Source organism: Lolium perenne, chromosome 3 (genome assembly GCF_019359855.2).
Source record: "Lolium perenne isolate Kyuss_39 chromosome 3, Kyuss_2.0, whole genome shotgun sequence".
In the NCBI taxonomy this organism is placed as follows: domain Eukaryota; kingdom Viridiplantae; phylum Streptophyta; class Magnoliopsida; order Poales; family Poaceae; genus Lolium; species Lolium perenne.
Genome location: NC_067246.2, coordinates 30,480,734 through 30,498,405, shown reverse-complemented (window position 1 = coordinate 30,498,405; position 17,672 = coordinate 30,480,734). Strand labels below are relative to the sequence as shown.

General features: G+C 44.8%; 1 protein-coding gene and 1 long non-coding RNA gene across 6 annotated transcripts in view; both read right to left on the bottom strand.

The window, feature by feature from the left end:
* The window catches only part of LOC127340854 (uncharacterized), a 177,443-nt gene that overhangs the window by 30,171 nt on the left and 129,600 nt on the right, over window positions 1-17,672 (bottom strand). The gene's annotated exons all lie outside the window — the stretch shown is intronic.
* LOC127340849 (uncharacterized) lies at window positions 795-4,600 on the bottom strand. 5 transcript variants are annotated; one of them, XR_011754711.1, is made up of 6 exons: window positions 4,395-4,600; window positions 3,667-3,812; window positions 3,337-3,486; window positions 2,442-2,507; window positions 1,795-1,887; window positions 795-841 (listed from the first exon to the last, which is right to left on the bottom strand). It is a non-coding gene; the product is annotated as an uncharacterized lncRNA (long non-coding RNA). The 5 variants fall into 5 exon arrangements; XR_011754712.1 differs by lacking the exon at window positions 795-841 and having other exon boundaries at window positions 1,524-1,914; XR_011754709.1 differs by lacking the exon at window positions 795-841 and having other exon boundaries at window positions 1,524-1,887.

Below are 17,672 nucleotides of genomic sequence, written 5' to 3'. Positions count from 1 at the left end.
CTCGCTGAAACTAGGGCATCGGCTGGGTTTTCTAGGGTTTTCCCGCTAAACCGGCAAGGCGACGCTATTTTATGCTAGTTCCGACACAAATGAAATAGCAGGGATGGATATCCGACATTTTCACTTATTCTGTTGTAGATACCACGTTTATCTTTTAACGAGCCCATAGTTGTCAACAAAGGAGCTCATATGTAAAAGTTGCAGCATTTTATCCTAACTGTACATTGGTCAATCCATGTGATCACACCACAATGATTTTTCCCGCTAATGGAGGGCAACTTTGACAAGATGCATGCAAAAGCTTAACCATTGCCGGAATTTCAGGTGCACATATCCTCATTTGAGCCGCCAGCTCTCACAATTTTTGCAAGAGAAATCAAAATCAAAATTTTAAAGTTTTGCAAAAAAAATGAAAAATACTTCTGTGCCTTCCCGGCAATGGCAATATATGCCTGGTTTTTGGAGAGAAAAAATAGCATGACCATGATATTTTTTTGGACATTCTGATCACACAGCAAATATATGATAACAAGTGACAAAAGCATCACTCTGGTACAGAATTCGACCCACAAGTTTAACCAACGAAGCAAGTTAAAAATAATTAATGTTACAAGAGCACCACACAGCTAGCAGAAAATTTAAGACCACAACACTACAAGAGCACCATCACTTGAATAAACACAAAAAAAACCATCACGGACCATCAACTCTACTTCTCTCTTGCTGCTGGTGCTGCCGCATCGTGGAACCCCTGCAGAAGCACCACGTAAGAAGCATGGCTCCATGTACCGCTGCAGCATCACATCACTAGACAAAGAAGCTCAGCTCGTCCATCGATTAACTGAACCACAACAGACAAAGAAAGAGTCACATACGCACAAAAAATTACTACTCCACACACAAACAAGATGAACGAGGTGAGGCCAGAGATCAACACAGGTACAAGAAATGTTCAGTAGGTAACAATTACATCATATCGAAGAAATTAAACGGCACGAGACTTTACAAGCCAACACTGCTGTTTGATGCATATATTGTTACTCCATGTACGTGACAACCACTAATCAGTTGTACACCACCTTGATGAACACAAGGTGGAAACAGAAAATAGCAGCAATTTACATTGCTAGTAAGTGGATTCACAATGTACAAGATAACACATACCCAAAGACCATGGTGTCGAGCACGATGGAGCATGGGTTCACCGTAACAAACATATATAATGAAGGAAGAATTCAAGAAGTATGAAATCTTAATAATCAGTTAAGTAACAACAAAGGCAACACTTTAAAAAAGAATTGAGGTTTAGTTTTCATGTTGGAATCCAACTATACCATGTTATTCCAAGATGCAAAAAAAAAAAAGTATCGATTTTCCAACGCCAGCCCAACCACATGGCAATAAGGCCCTTTCGTTCCAATCATCAAGCTTACAATGTGGAATCAGCCCATAGGCCCAGGCCAGCCAAAGTAACTACTTGGCATGTACAAAATAAAAGACAAGACAAAAATAGGGAGCATCCAGAGACCTTCCAAGGACAAGTAGATAGCACCAAAATTTTCATAACTGATTTAGGGCCACACAAAATCTTAACCAGAAGACAAGACCATGTAAGGAAAGTCAAGCACCTCGCAAAATAGGAGAGACCATCCATTTTTTCCAATATCAAAGACTAGAAAAGAAAATCCATTATTAGCCCATTATGACCTAATAAAGAAATTTATGACTAGTCATTGAGGTACCACCCTTACAAAGATGAAGCGATTTAGCTAAGCATAAGGCAGCAGGGGGCACCTTCCAAGCATAGCCATTCTCGTGCCTGGCATCATCCAAGCTGAGATCATTGTCGGCCCTGAATCCACCACCCCCTTGGGCTATACCGTCATCCTGTGAGTGAAGCATGGATGTCAACTTCTACAAAGGTAGAGAACATGATATCAAGTTCCACAAAGCTACAGAACACGCAAACTTGTAGAAAAAACGACAGTTGGCATCAGGATGATTTAGATGACCATGACATTCATAAACAAAAGTAAACTGACGCTGTACAGCTAATAACTGACGTTAAAACACTTCTAACTGACGTTAAAACACTTCTACACGGAGCTGCCAAAAGCAAGCCAAAATGACCATGACATTCAGAAAGAAAGTAATTGAGGTTGTACAACTAGAAAATGCTTGAGCATAAGCGAATCAGAAATGGCTTAATGATATCAATTTACTCACAGCACAAGAATGACAATACTGTGTTCTTATCATCTTACAATTAAGCACAAAGCAAGCGATGAAATTAAGCAACCACTCCATAACAGGGTATGAACATATGGATTAGTCATGACTAATCGTTTACCAGTCGTTGATGACCATATTCTACAGATACTACAATATACATTAATGAAGCACATTAAAAATGCATCAAGGGGGACTAGGTGGAGACTAACCGGCTGCTGTAGGTGACTACTTGCCTCTTGGCCTCCACCACCCAACAAATCCTTGGGGCCAATATCCTGAAATGGAAGGAGGCGAATTCAGGCAAAATTTTGACAAATTCAAGAAAGAAATGGCTCAGCCATGCATGCCATCACCAATCAGACATGAAAGAATACAGAACAAAGTAGAAGAGCGGAGGAAAGAGCCAAAAAGCAAATAATGGGACAAAAATCAGATCATTCAATTAAGAAAGCAAAATCATCCATATATCTTATCATCTTATTCTTATGCCATAAATGAGTCACGAAAAAATAAGCAAGCACTCCATAATACCAATTCGTAATCAAACCATCTCGTCCCAGTTCCCCAACTTCATGCCTTTTTTCAGCTCCGATATGCATTGAACTTGAAAACAATAGAATTTGTCAAGACCTGTCGATGCATAAGCAGCAAAAAAATCAGCAGACCCACTGCCTAAGCACACAATGCATGTTCATCCATTCAACACCGTACACATTTCAACAGGAAAAAAAAAGAGCAACACATGGAGGAGGTGGTGAAGAGAGACCTCAACAATGGTGGCAATTAAATTCTAAACATGATTATCGAGTGCAAGAAGAAACAAACTTAAAAGATATCATAGATATGCAACTTTACTAATCTGGCAAATTACAGTTGGAGAAATTATAGTGGAAACTCATTGACGATCATATGTTGTTCTAGCCATTTCATATAAGAGTTGTAACCGACAGTGCTGACAAAATTCAGAGCCCAAAAGCGAGTTGTCCAAGAAAGAGAGGATTGCATCAAGCGGCTATTCAGTTTTATTCATTCATTCATAACCATGAGGGCATGCAACAGATTCAGTTAAACCCAAACAAGCATGGCAGCGTGCACTGAACCTACACAAAGAATGGACGGTTGGTGGCGGCGGTAACCTCCTGGTAGGTGAGATGCTATTGATGAAGACCTCATAGCTGATTGGCGGCCACCGTAGAGACTTCCTCTTGCAACGCCATTGAGTCTCTCCTTCTCATCCTCTGATATGATTTGAACCTGGAAAAATGTACAGCAAGTTATGGGCTCCATCCAATGCATAATTAAGCGCAAACCAAGGAAAGAAAATCTGACGTAGATACGCATCCAAACATAGCATGCTTTGCAGCAGGTGCGGAATTAGCCAGGTAAAAGAAACGAATTTTAGTAGTAATAATGTATGAAGGAGTGAGGTCTCACCAGCTGCAAGTCATTGGCAACAGCAGCCCATCGGAGTTGTGCCAGGTCGGATCAGTGAGCACAGGCAAGAGCTTCAGGAGGCCTTCAACGCGGATGGTGTAGGCAACAAGCAGCAGTTCAGCATCCTTGTCACGACAACGGCGCACCTGCCCAATGTGAGCAATGAGAGTAATCAGTGGAAGCCAGCATGTGTTACCATGTGAGCAAGAATTAAGTGGCCAATAAAGTGCAACAGTGAAGGACAGAGCATATATCCATGGCAGGCAGAGCATGAACATAAAAATACTAGGAAACTAATAGCATATCAATAGAAATCAGACGGTAGCAATATAAATCACAGAATATCACAGTTAAACTAGAGCCACAAAGGAAATCATAGCATACCAATCAGATCGTTTAATTAATAAAGCCAAATGATATTCTGGTCATCTTTTTCTTAAGACTAAAATGAGTAAAGAAAAATAAGCAAGCCCTCCATAATACCTATTACTAATCAAACCATCGGGACTAACTATAAGACATCAACACACTATGCGCACAACAGATTATACATTTAAGAACAAAAGCAGAACAATTATATATAAGCATGCAGAAAAATAGGAGCCTGAAAGCACAAGTGGAGTTTTGGAAGGAAAAAAAGAGCGCATTATGGAACTCTTCATTGGCAAGACTCATACGGTTGAACCCAAATACGCGGCAACATAGGATTTGTTTGTGGCAGTGGCTACCTCCTCGTCGGTGAGTTTCTCTTTCCGGAGACCAAGTCAATAGATGCCGTCGATCATCAGCGACTGTAGCACCTCCCCGCGGCACTTGCAGATGTCACCGATGAAGTCAGCCTCCTCCTCACCTGGCTGGCCGCCACCTCCTGGTATGGTTCCATAAGCAGCAGCTTGGTGCCCAAATATGATTTGAACCTAAAAACGATACAACATTCAGCATTGTCGATTCATAAGCAGCAGCAGCAGAAAAAGAAATCAAGCAGCATCCACTGCGTATGCAGAGATGCCATTCATTAACAAGCAGCATCAGAAATAAACGAACAACACCCACTGCGGTGTCTTGATACAGTACATTCAAATCAATGAATCATACAAACTTTTGAATGATTCACAAGCAGCACCAGAAGTGAGCACGTTGAAGTCCTACACACGCACTGCCACCTATTCACACGCAAGAGATTCCGTTCCAAATCGTGCATATTGCAACATGTGAAAAGTGACGAATTTTTGCAAGAATTGTTGGAGTAGTTGGGAAGAGGGACCTCGCTCACGGGGGGTAGCAGCAGCATGTTTGTCGGGCGTTGCCGCTGTCCTCTGGCGCGTGGCCCTCTTCGTAGTAGTCCTTGGCCTTCCATGGTGGCCAACATGATCTCGGTTGCCGGAGTTGGGGCGGTGATAGGATTTGGCCGCGGCGGGTCTAGGGTTTGAGCGGGGTGGCAAAAAAGAGGATTCAGGTGCGCCACGCGCATGGAGCTGAGAAATCCATTCCGGTCTGCGCGTTAAGATCGCCACCGAACCGCGTCACCCCGTCCTGCGGCCGTGTCGCCGCCATGGACCCAAAGGTCGAAACTTGATCTCTGTAGAGCCGGAGGCTAGGGTTTGAGTTGGTGATGCAGCCTGGCTGTTCCTCGCGGAGGATTCGAGAGAGGAGGATGAGGGAGTGTCGGGATGGTGGCCAGCAAGGCAGGGGGGCTGGCCGGAGTTGGCCGGGATCTGCCGTAGATGGAGCAGGAGGAATGGGGAACGGGAGGAGAGAGGATGCGGCGATGGGAGGGGATTTTGGGTGTTGGGTGGTTCAGGCTCCAATTTTAGTTTGGGCCAAAATATTCCCGCGCGACACGGACCATAAAATTTGGCTCAAAACTCGAATTTCCTTGGCGGGCTAGTTCGGTGGGTTTCCAAATTTGGTTTCGCATACGATTTACTCACGTACAGGCGTACAGCTAGAGCTATGAGCTCACATATACCGTAACAAGCAACGGATGCACAAGTTAGAGCATCTCCACCGGTGGCCCCGATGGCGTCCCCGATAGCATTTTGGGGACAGGAGAGAAAATGGGCTCACACCGGTGCGCCCCATACGGCGCCGGTGGTTTTTCGAGCGCAATAGAAGCGCCGGCAACCCTGTGCCAGCCCATGGCCAAGGCCGCGAATCGGGAGCGCCGGCAGCTCGTGGAACGACGGTTTTTGCGGGTGGGGCGCCTTGTCGGCGAGTACGCGGGAGTTCGCATCGGAAACGACGCGGGGAGGTTGGTCATCGGCATTAATGGCCTCCCGCGCGGAAACCCAAACGGCGAGGGCGGTGACTGGCCACGCGGCGTCCACCTACCTTACCCACGCGGGCCCTCGCCAGGGAACGGCGGAGCCTGGTGACGCCGGAGGAGAGGAGCTTGCCGGAAAATGCTCTCGACAGCCCGGCTTGGGCACGGCGTTCCGAAGACGAGCGCGTCGTCGACCTCGCGCGGATGGCCAACAGCTCGAGCGGCCTCTTCAACACCGTCGGCCGTCGTGCCTGGTGGTACGGCCGCGACGTCGACAACACGCTCCGACAGTACGGCTTCCGTCCGCGGCGACAGGCAACAGGACCCGATGTACTTCCCGCAGGCGGTGGGCACGGCGCCGGCGCCGACCCCTGCGAGAGGGTGCCGGAAAGGACCACGGCGTCCGGAAGCTCGCGCACCGGATCGTCGGCTGCCATCGCGCGCACGCGCTCGGCTGCGCCCGCGCCTCCTTCTGGAGGCGTCGTCATCCGCGACGAGGCGAGGCGCGCGTCCTCTGCTCCGGCCCATCGGACGACGGGGTCGGGCCGCCGCTCCCGCGTCAAGGAGGAGGACGCCGCGACCTCGCCACCACTTCCGCCGGCGAAGAAGAAATGGGGGAGAAGGAGGCCGAGGCGCAGGCGGCCCTCCGTGGCGACGATAACGACGAGGAGTTCCCCGCCCTACAGTTCATGGTTAGCCGCTCCGTCGACGAAGACTACCGGCATATTTCGCTGGACCCGCGGCAGGCGGCGGTGTGATCCGCCATGGACCATGGCGCAACTACGTCAACCTCGCCGGACCATCGGAGCTGCCGGCGCTAAAAGAGGAGAAGGCCAACGAGGAGGAGGCCGACAGCTAGTCCTTCGGGTCATCCAGCGACGACGGCGACGACCTGGACTTCAGCGCCTTTGACTCCCAGCGTCGCTAGATTTTTTTTTTAGTTTGAATTCGCGTTAAATTTGTACAAATTTTGTTCGAACTTCGTATGAATATCGTTTTCAAAATTTGAATTTGACTTTCTAAATCTATCGGGGCCGCCGGTTTGGAGGCTCCGATGTGGGCCGCAAATAGAGGATGCTCTGCCGACACCCCCATACGGCAGTGTCAGCATCCGTGTCGGTGCCTATTTGGGGAACGCCGGTGGAAATGCTCTTAGCTCACGAGACTATTCACAGGCTTGATGTTCTAGCTAGCTCCACATGCAACACGCATCTGCCACATTTGAGCGTGCACCTACCTATCACAATTTATAAGTGGACATGGGCTACACTGCAATATGGCAATGCTTGCACTCGTGTCATGTATGTTATGCACACCGTTGAACTTTTTCATGTTGTTGGAGATATCTCTCAACTTAGGTAGACCGACTCGGAAAGGTCTCTTGAACAAATTCCATCGAGGTGCAGCAAATCATGCGATGATGACTCAGGTTCTTGTGTAGGCGTAAACACCTAGAGTGAAGCAGCAGTTGTCTAACGATGGCGGGGGACCTACAGAGACGAGATCAACTACGCTAACTTTTCGTCGAAATTAGTGGTTTTATATGGCTCTACTTTTTTTCCTAGTGATAGAATGTGGCATGGTAACAATACCAGTTGAAAAGGGGTCCATGCAAGAGGCAAGGAATTCCGACTATTCTTCGAGCAATTTCAGGCGGAACCATGTTATGTGTGCCTCCCCCTCGGCTCTTCCGAATCATGGTTTAGAGAGTCCCCCTCCTCCTGTCGGTGCTTGTCCCTTTTTAAATTAGTTTGGTTCTCGTCGGATCTCGGTGATGAGTTGTTCCTGCGTCGAGCTTCAGCGGCCGGAGGTCCATGTATCTTATCTCCGCAAATAATTAAGGCCAATTTTGTGGTCTTCGGCGACCTCCTCATCGGTGCCGGTGTTGAGCGTGGAGTCGAGGGGAAGGAGTAGGGGAGCTCGGTTGTGTGCAAATATGGAGGTGGCAGGGGATGTGCTCCCTTCGTGGTTGTATGGCGTAGCAGCAGGCGGTGCCTGTGGAGGGTATCTATCACTCTCACATGGAGGAAGGAGACGGAGCTCGCCTTGGAGGTGAAATCCCGAAATAAAAAAAAGCATAGTCGTCGTTTCAAAAGTGGCCTCCAAGCTGTCCTTGTTCTCCCGGCCGGCCTTGGTGGCAAGGGGGGATGCGGGACTGGTCATTGGAGATGGTTGTGAGAGGTAAGAGGTTGTTCTCTATCCGGCGGCTTTGAAGCGACAGCCAACGCTATGTACGGTCATAGGTTTGCCGCCGCCAAAACGGCTTAGGTACGTTATGGAAGAGTGTGGTACGTACTCACCAACTAACCTTAAGTACTCACCAACTAATACTCAGTACGTGTGGAATTACTTGTCTTAGATTTATGTAGGCACGCATGTATATATGTAGATATATATGTGAATAATATGGATAAATCAGTGACATGCAATTAATTAATTGATCGGGTAGAGTAGTATTGGCTATGCGTGCACATCTTTTGCCCTAGGTGGAATCTAATCACGTGAAGATTATTAGAGAATTGACTTGGTATAAAGGCGGTTTGGAGGAAAACTTGGTACATTTGATTTGAAAACGTATGGCTAGCTCAAGAAGAAGGAAATTATCGATCTCTCCCGGCCGATTGAGGTGAGCGAGCGAGGGAATATATATCGATGGACACTCCCGACATGCACTCGCGCAGAAGGCGGATCGATTAGATGTTGACCAGGTGTGTAATTAAATCCAGGCGGATGGATTAGAAGAAGAGGAGGAGGAAACCAAGTGATCGATGCCATGCAGACACGTTGGTTGAGCTGGCGCGCGTGAGAAATACTACGGCAGGATTTAATTTGTCGGTCGCTTAATTAATTTGGTTGAACGAGTAAATTGAGCTGGATTTGTCGTCATAAATTGAGGTGGATTTGTCGTCTCATCGCGACAAACAAATTAAACGATGGAGGATCGCTTAATTTGGTAGTACGTCCCGGCCGGCCGGCCGGATGCGCGAGAAGCAGCTCACGTGCGGACTCCTCCGATCGATTAAAACAGTCCGTACTGGACCAGGTGAACTTGGCTGCCAACGCAACTCAACGCGCGCGTGAAAGATATATTCACAATTAATGCGGCCGGGCCTCGTCGGAAGCAATCAAAGGGGAGCGAGAGGAAATGGCCCCACTAGGGCACGCCGATGGATGTGCATCGTTTGCGAGCCAGCCTGGCTGGATCGATGGCCCACGGCTGGATGCCAGGCGAACCTACGTGACGGACTTGGACGTACTCCACCAAGTACCAACTACGCGACGCGACGCGCACCTGCTCCGCGCGCGTGGGTGCACAAACCTCAGCGCGACGGGCAGCTGCTACAACTCCACGGGCATCGCAGGCGTTGGGAAGGAAAGCCATCTGGTCCGATCCGACGACGGGGCAGACCGGCAGCAGGAGCTGGAAGTTGTCGGTACCGGACGAGTTCCGTGGCAATGAGAGCCGCTACGTGCAGGACGACCGGCTCACCATCCTCTGCACTGTCGAGGTCCTCCAGGAGGAGCACGACGACTATTCCTTCCGTGGGAGCCGGTACGTGGATCAAAAGTTCTCAGAGTCCGAGAGGAGGAGGAGCACGCATGCATGTTGCCCGACGGATCATGGCGAAATGAGAGAGAGCACCACGCGCCGTGTCAGGGTCGACGACATGCGCGCGTCCACCTTCAGGGCCATGATCCGCTTCATCTACACCGACGAGCTGCCCATCAAAGCAATCACAAACGATGCAACGAACCCGGCGTGCTTGCAAATTAGACAAGTGTGCGACAAAGCGCCGCGTGGCCATGGCGTGCGACACCGCTCGCGGCCGCAGATCGCTACGACCTGGAGAAGCTCCGGCTCATGTGTGAAGAGGTACCGTATGAAAGCATGGATGCCGCTTCGTCATGCCGACTGTTGGTGGCGCATGGCCGGTACAACCGTCGACAACTCGAGGCCTCTTGCATCGATTACCCGGCGTCCGATGCCGACGTGTACGCCTCCGTCGAGCAACAGATGAGTACAGAAGCTAGAAGAGAGCTGCAACTCCTTGGTAGTAGAGGTCATGGACAAAGTCTCCACACAAAGATTAGCCGACAGCTCCTCCTCCTTCGACACCGCCAGAAACCCCACACGGGCAAAGAAGATGAGTGTTTCGACGTATGATGCGTCCAAGGTGGTCAGCGGCACACATGAGATGAGGATTCCCAACTTTGGTGCTCTTTATCGAAAAAAAAGAAGGACCTATGGTGTTGGTAGAGAAATACAGTCCAACACTTTCGAGATCGATGGTTATGATTGGAAGCTGGTGGTAGACCCAGCAGGAAAGAACCCGGAAAATGAAGAGTGTGTCTACGTATCCGCTGAGTTGTTCACTGATCCAGGAACTGCCGATGTCAGGGCGTCTGTATGTTTCTGGATGGATGGCCCTAATGGGCAAGACGAGCCAACAGAAAAAGACTATATGCAACACATATTTACAAGGTACGCACAAATACATGGGAATGATGTCATCGCCACCAAGGACGCAGAGCAGCATTTCCTAGCGCATGATGGCTCTCTAACCATACGATGCACCATCATAGTCACCAACAACTCTGCGTTGCTACGGCACCCCCACAGCTTGTGGTGTCGGAGCGCCGCCGCCCGGCATTGCTCGGCACCTCAAGGAGCTACTAGCCAACGAGAAGGGGTCGGATGTGACATTCCTTGTCGAAAACAGAGAGATTCGAGCGCACAAGCTCCTCATTGCTGTGAGGTCTCCCGTCCTATTCGAGATGGGGGTGGCCAACAAGGCACACCACTTTGTACCGGTCGCCGATATGAAGGCTGCGGTCTTTGAGGCCATGCTGCACTTCATCTACACCGGTGAGCTGCCACGTATGGAACACTTAGCCCTTGCCACCAGTAGTGGCACCAAGGATATATCCTTTGCTATGAAAGAAATAACCCTTGCTAGTAGTTTTTTGGTGGACGGTGGCTTGTTGATTGTCGGAGACATAATGGCTGCGGCATGCAGGTTCAGTCTTGACAAGATGAAGGCCAAGTGCGAGACCTTGCTAGCGGGGTCCATCAAGAAAGAGAACGCAGAGAGCATGCTCACGGCGGCACGCCAAAGACACGGCTGCTCAAAGCTCGAGGATTACTGCGCCCTGTTTCTCTTATCGGGATATGTGACTCATTACAGAGAACGGGCTGAACACGATATGCTAGAAAGGATTCGCTCTTCTTTTTTCATGTGAAAGAAATTCTGGGCCGTAAACAATGTCATTTCCTATAAATGATACTTTTGGAGTGGTATTTTTCATGTTACGGTCTCAGAACCACTATCACTTAGATAGTGAAATATGTCATTTTGTTGGATTGTCGTGGCAATGCTCTTGTCCTTCTAGTGATGAAGCTGGTAAAAAATGAGTTTGGCTACCGCGCATAGCTACAAATTCACGTAAGAGGTAGCTTTTTGTGTGTGAAAGTATCGCATTACCCCAGTTTTTACTATATACTCTGCATGTACTATTTTCTATTGTATTTTCATAGATATTCACCAGTTCGAGAGGACTGTAGGATATATTCATTAGTTTTGTACATTAAAAATAGGTAATTGCCGAGGGTTGCCAATTGTTCATTGTGTGTTTCAATAGGTTGAGTTGGTGACTTGGTGCTACACACTACACTGATGCATCTTCATCATTATTACACAAAATAGCTTATCATCAAGTTGCACACAAATCAGCTCATAAACACGCATAATTTCTCACAAACATTTAAAGTTTATCCACAAACACATAGTTCATTACTCAAATCAACGACAACCGGCACTCCTCTGTTGCCCCCATCATGTGCACCAATTCTCCATGAGATCCTTCTGAAGATCATCACGTGTATATTCTTAGGACCATGGGTCTTGTTGTCGTCGCACCCGCACCAGATGCCCCATCAACTCATAGTGATGCCCGTTCACATTCTGACCACGCTCGCTCTCAATGATCATGGTATGCATGATCAAGCAAGCCCTCATGATGTACCAAATGATCTCTTGCTCCCAAAACTTCGATGGACCTCAGGAAGATGTTTAGATGAAGTGTGATTTTTGGAATGGTAGGGGCATCTAGGCCCTGGGTAGACAAAAATATATAGATGATAATCTTGTACCTTTACAGTTGGACTACATTGGTTTCCAAGAGACAAAAAAGCAGCAGTTTAGCAATACTTATTTGAAGTGTTTGTTAGGTAATAATAATTTTGCCTGGAAGCTCCTTCCTTTTGTTGGCTCTGCAGGTGGAATTTAGTAGGTATTAACCTTGATGTATTTGATGTTTTAGCTTGGGAAATTAAGAATTTCTCTATTAGTATTGTAGCTAGGAATAAAATCTTAGATTTGGTGGTTAGGATCACTACTGTCTATGGCTCCCCTTATGAGGAGAAGAAAGATGAGTTCATCTCAGAATTGCATGAACTCTTCCGGCACTGGAAGGGCCTGCTATTATTGGTGGTGACTTTAACTTCGTTAGATCTCAATTAGATAAAATAATGGCATTGTAGATCATAGGTGGGCTGACAAATTCAATGCTTGGATTGAATTATGGGATCTAGTAGAAATTGGACTCTCTGGAAGGGCCTTTACTTGGGCCAATAACCAGGAGAATATGATTCTGAGTAAGATTGATAGAATTTTTTGTACTACTGATTTTGAGGAGAAATTCCCCCTGGCACATGCTAGGGATCTACCTAGAGTAGGGAGTGATCACACGCCCGTTATCTGGGAATCTGGTGTAGGTCAAATCCGAAAAAAGAGTAGTTTCAAATTTGAAAAATGGGTGGCTTACTAGACCTGAGTTCGGTAACTTGATTGCTAAAGCCTGGGCCTTGCGAAGAGGAAATAAAATTTCCATAGATAGTTGGCATGATAAAACTAAGTATTTTACAAAGCTAGCTACAGGGTGGAGTGCAAATTTAGAAACATATATTAGGAAACATAAAAAAGAACTTATGGAGGAGTATGATTCTTTAGACATTATGTCAGAATCCCACCCTCTGGATGAAGAGAGTAGGAAGAAACTAGATGATATCCTAGGGGAGTTAAATTCCTATTGGATAATAGAAGAACCAAAGCTAGATAGAGGTCTAGAGATAGACAAATTCTAGAAGGGGATAGGAATACTGCTTACTTTCATGTTGTTGTGAATCAAAGAAAAAAAGGATTAATTTATTAGAGGGCCCTGATGGGCCTGTAACTGAGCAAAAGGATATGCTCAAAGTGGCAAATTATTATTACAAGGATCTCTTCAATAAAGAGATAGGCCAAATATTAGACTGAAGGAGGATTTATTTTCCCCGAGGAGAAAGTAACCCCTTGAAAATATAGATCTAGAAAAGAACTTTTCTGAAAGTGAAGTCAGAGAGGCTATCTTTGGCTATTATGCCGAAGGAGCACCAGGATGGCTTGTCCTTCTTGTTTTTCCAAATCTTTTGGGAAATCATAAAAGATGACTTGTTGGAATTATTTGAAGATTATTGTAATGGTAGATTAGACATTTATAGATTAAATTTTTCCATGATCACTCTTATTCCTAAGGAGGATGATGCAAAGGAGATAAGGAAATTCAGACCTATTAGTTTATTAAATTATGTTTTTTGAATTTTCAAAAAAGTCATTACGAATAGATTTTCCCTTATGATTGATAGACTGATTTCTCAACAGCAATCGCCCTTCATTAAGGGTTGTTTCATTCTGGAAAGTGTTGTTGCTGCCCATGAAATAATCCATGAGGTGCATAGGAAGAAAGAGAAAGAGCGTATGACATGGTTAATTTAGGTTTCCTTTGTGAGATCCTACAACATAGAGGTTTTGGTCCTAAGATTATTTCTATGATCAAACAAAACACCCATAGGGGTCTGTTGGCGTGAAAGTGAATGATATTGAGGGGAATTTCTTCCTGACTGGCAAGGGACTGAGACAGGGAGACCCATTTTCTTATTTAATTTATTTTGGTAGATGTTTTCTCTAAAATATTAACAAAAGGGATTTCTTGTGGAATGATAAGTGGTTTATGCCCACATATGATTCTTGGAGGTGTGACCAGCTTGCAATATGCATATGATACTCTCCTTTTCCTAGAAAACAATGAGAGGAATGCCATTAATCTTAAATGGACTCTCACTTGCTTTGAGCAATTGTCTGGGATGAAAATAAATTACCACAAGAGTGATTTGATGGCTATAAAGATGAAACCCTTGGAGGTTGCTCCCTTCCTGGACATTTTTCAATGTGTGGCTGGTTGATGGCTGTGAAATACGCCACTTTTTTCCGCGTTTAAACCCTTAGCTAAGTCAAGAAATTGAGTAAGTTTACCTCTCAGTTTGTTACTACTGAATAATTAATGCAAAGATGTTCAATCTCTTCTATCTTTGAATGGTATGCAAGAAATCACATCATAATGATAAACAGACCTACAATTACTGAAGAAAATCACGTCACAAGTGCAACAAAGTTGACTAGGCTCGAACAGGCGGTTCCAGGGAGTTTAACAGGCAAGACCCACCGGTGCTTTGTCTAAGGATATTTGTGTTGATTACATTACGCACCATACTTAATGCAATTGTCTGTTGTTTGCAACTTAATACTGGAAGGGGTGCGGATGCTAACCCAAAGGTGGACTTTTTAGGCATAGATGCATGCTGGATAGCGGTCTATGTACTTTGTCGTAATTCCCGATTGAATTTCACACTACTCATCATGATATGTATGTGCATTGTCATGCCCTCTTTATTTGTCAATTGCCCAACTGTAATTTGTTCACCCAACATGCTAATTCTTATTGGAGAGACACCACTAGTGAACTGTGGAACCAGGTCCAATTCTTTTACATCGAATACAATCTACTGCAATACTTGTTCTTACTGTTCTTTACAAACATCATCTTCCACACTATACATCTAATCCTTTGTTACAGCAAGCCGGTGAGATTGACAACCTCACTGTTAAGTTGGGGCAAAGTACTTGGATTGTGTTGTGCAGGTTCCACGTTGGCGCCGGAATCCCTGGTGTTGCACCGCACTACACTCCGCCACCAACAACCTTCAACGTGCTTCTTGACTCCTACTGGTTCGATAACCTTGGTTTCTTACTGAGGGAAAACTTGTTGCTGTACGCATCACACCTTCCTCTTGGGGTTCCCAACGGGCGTGTGCTTTATGCGTCATCAAGCTCTTTTTCTGGCGCCGTTGCCGGGGAGATCAAGACACGCTGCAAGGGGAGTCTCCCACTTCCAATCTCTTTACTTTGATTTTGTCTTGCTTTACTTTACTTTATTTACTGCTTTGTTTGCTTTCTTATATCAAAATACAAAAAAATTAGTTACTTGCTTTACTTTATTTACTATCTTGTTTGCGTTCTCCATAATAAAAACACAAAAAAATTAGTTACATGCATTTACTTTACTTATTTCATCATGTTTCCTCCTAAGTTCACTCTTAAAGATGTACCGGTAGGACAAGGGTCTATCATTGGAAGAGATAATATAGAAGAATTTTTCACCCATGTTAGTATGAATGAAGATTTTGAAGATATACCATTATTAAAAGTTGCTCCTACTTATGAAAGTGCTTCTGCCTTTTTAGTACACATGTTGGAAACTAGATTTTTTAATCTCAATCCTATAATACAACATATGTTTCTTACACTTTCTGATATGGAGATGGGAGAAAAGAGAGATTTCGTTTTAAAAGTCCTTGTTAGAGAATTTGAAGATATAGCTAAAGAAGCTAGAAAAGTTTTTATCAAGCATAAGAGGCTTGGGTTGTTCACCGACTTTACAAAAACACTTGAAAAGATGGACATGGATAGAATAAAGTACACTAACAATGTTAATGATGGGGGAGAGATTAAAGTACCGATACCTAGTAAGCTCCTAGGAATGCATGAAGCTCTAGAAAATAACTATGCTTGGCTTGTTCCTGAAAATTTGTTTGACGAGAATAGTAAGCCTAAAAGTAACAAAAGAGGAGTTACTTACATAGATAATATACAATGCATAGTTGAGAAAACTCCAAACCCCGCTGTTAATGCTTCATCTCTTGATAATACTTGATACACACTTTCTGCGCCTAGCTGAAAGGCGTTAAAGAAAAGCGCTTATGGGAGACAACCCATTATTTTACTTCTGCACTTTTGTTTTATATTTGAGTCTTGGAAGTTTTTACTACTGTAGCAACCTCTCCTTATCTTTATTTTATTGCATTGTTGTGCCAAGTAAAGTCTTTGATAGTAAAGATGATACTAGATTTGGATTACTGCGCAGAAACAGAATTCTTACTGTCACGAAATTGAGTAGCTCCGTCTGTAGGTAACTCAGAAAAATCTGCCAATTTACGTGCGTGATCCTCAGATATATACGCAACTTTCATTCAATTTGAGCATTTTCATCTGAGCAAGTTAAGTGCCCCAGAAAAATTCGTCTTTACGTACTGTTCTGTTTTGACAGATTCTGCCTTTTATTTCGCATTGCCTGTTTTGCAATGTTTGATGGATTTCTTTGTTCCATTAATTTTCAGTAGCTTTGTGCAATGTCCAGAAGTGTTAAGAATGATTATGTCACCTCTGAACATGTGATTTTTTTTATTATGCACTAACCCTCTAATGAGTTTGTTTTGAGTTTGGTGTGGAGGAAGTTTTCAAGGATCAAGAGAGGAGGATGATACAATATGATCAAGGAGAGTGAAAGCTCTAAGCTTGGGGATGCCCCCGTGGTTCATCCCTGCATATTTCAAGAAGACTCAAGCATCTAAGCTTGGGGATGCCCAAGGCATCCCCTTCTTCATCGACAACATTATCAGGTCACCTCTAGTGAAACTATATTTTTATTCCGTCACATCTTATGTGCTTTACTTGGAGCGTCTTTATGTTCTTGTTTTCGTTTTGTTTGAATAAAATCGGATCCTAGCATTCATTGTGTGGGAGAGAGACACACTCCGCTGTTGCATATGAACACGTATGTTCTTAGCTTTATTCTTAATGTTCATGGCGAAGGTTGAAACTACTTCGTTCATTGTTATATGGTTGGAAACAGAAAATGCTACATGTGGTAATTGGTATAATGTCTTGAATAATTTGATACTTGGCAATTGTTGTGCTCATATAGATCATGTTTAAGCTCTTGCATCATATACTTTGCACCTATTAGTGAAGAAATACTGTAGAGCTTGTTAAAATTTGGTTTACATGATTGGTCTCTCTAAGTCTAGATATTTTCTAGTGAGGGTTTGAACAACAAGGAAGACAGTGTAGAGTCTTATAATGCTTGCAATATGTTCTTATGTGAGTTTTGTTGTACTGGTTCATACTTATGTTTGCTTCAAACAACCTTGCTAGCCTAAGCCTTGTATTGAGAGGGAATACTTCTCGTGCATCCAAAATCCTTGAGCCAAAAACTATGCCATTTGTGTCCACCATACCTACCTACTACATGGTATTTTTCCGCCATTCGAAAGTAAATTGCTTGAAGTGCTACCTTTAAAAATTCCATTCTATGTCTTTGCAATATATAGCTCATGGGAAAAATAGCTTAAAAACTATTGTGGTATTGAATATGTACTTATGTATCTTATTTCTTAATAAGTTGCTTGTTGAGCGATAACCATGTTCCTGGGGATGCCATCAACTATTTCTTCGTTGAATATCATGTGAGTTGCTATGCATGTTCGTCTTGTCTGAAGTAAGGGTGATTTATCATGATCAAATGGTTT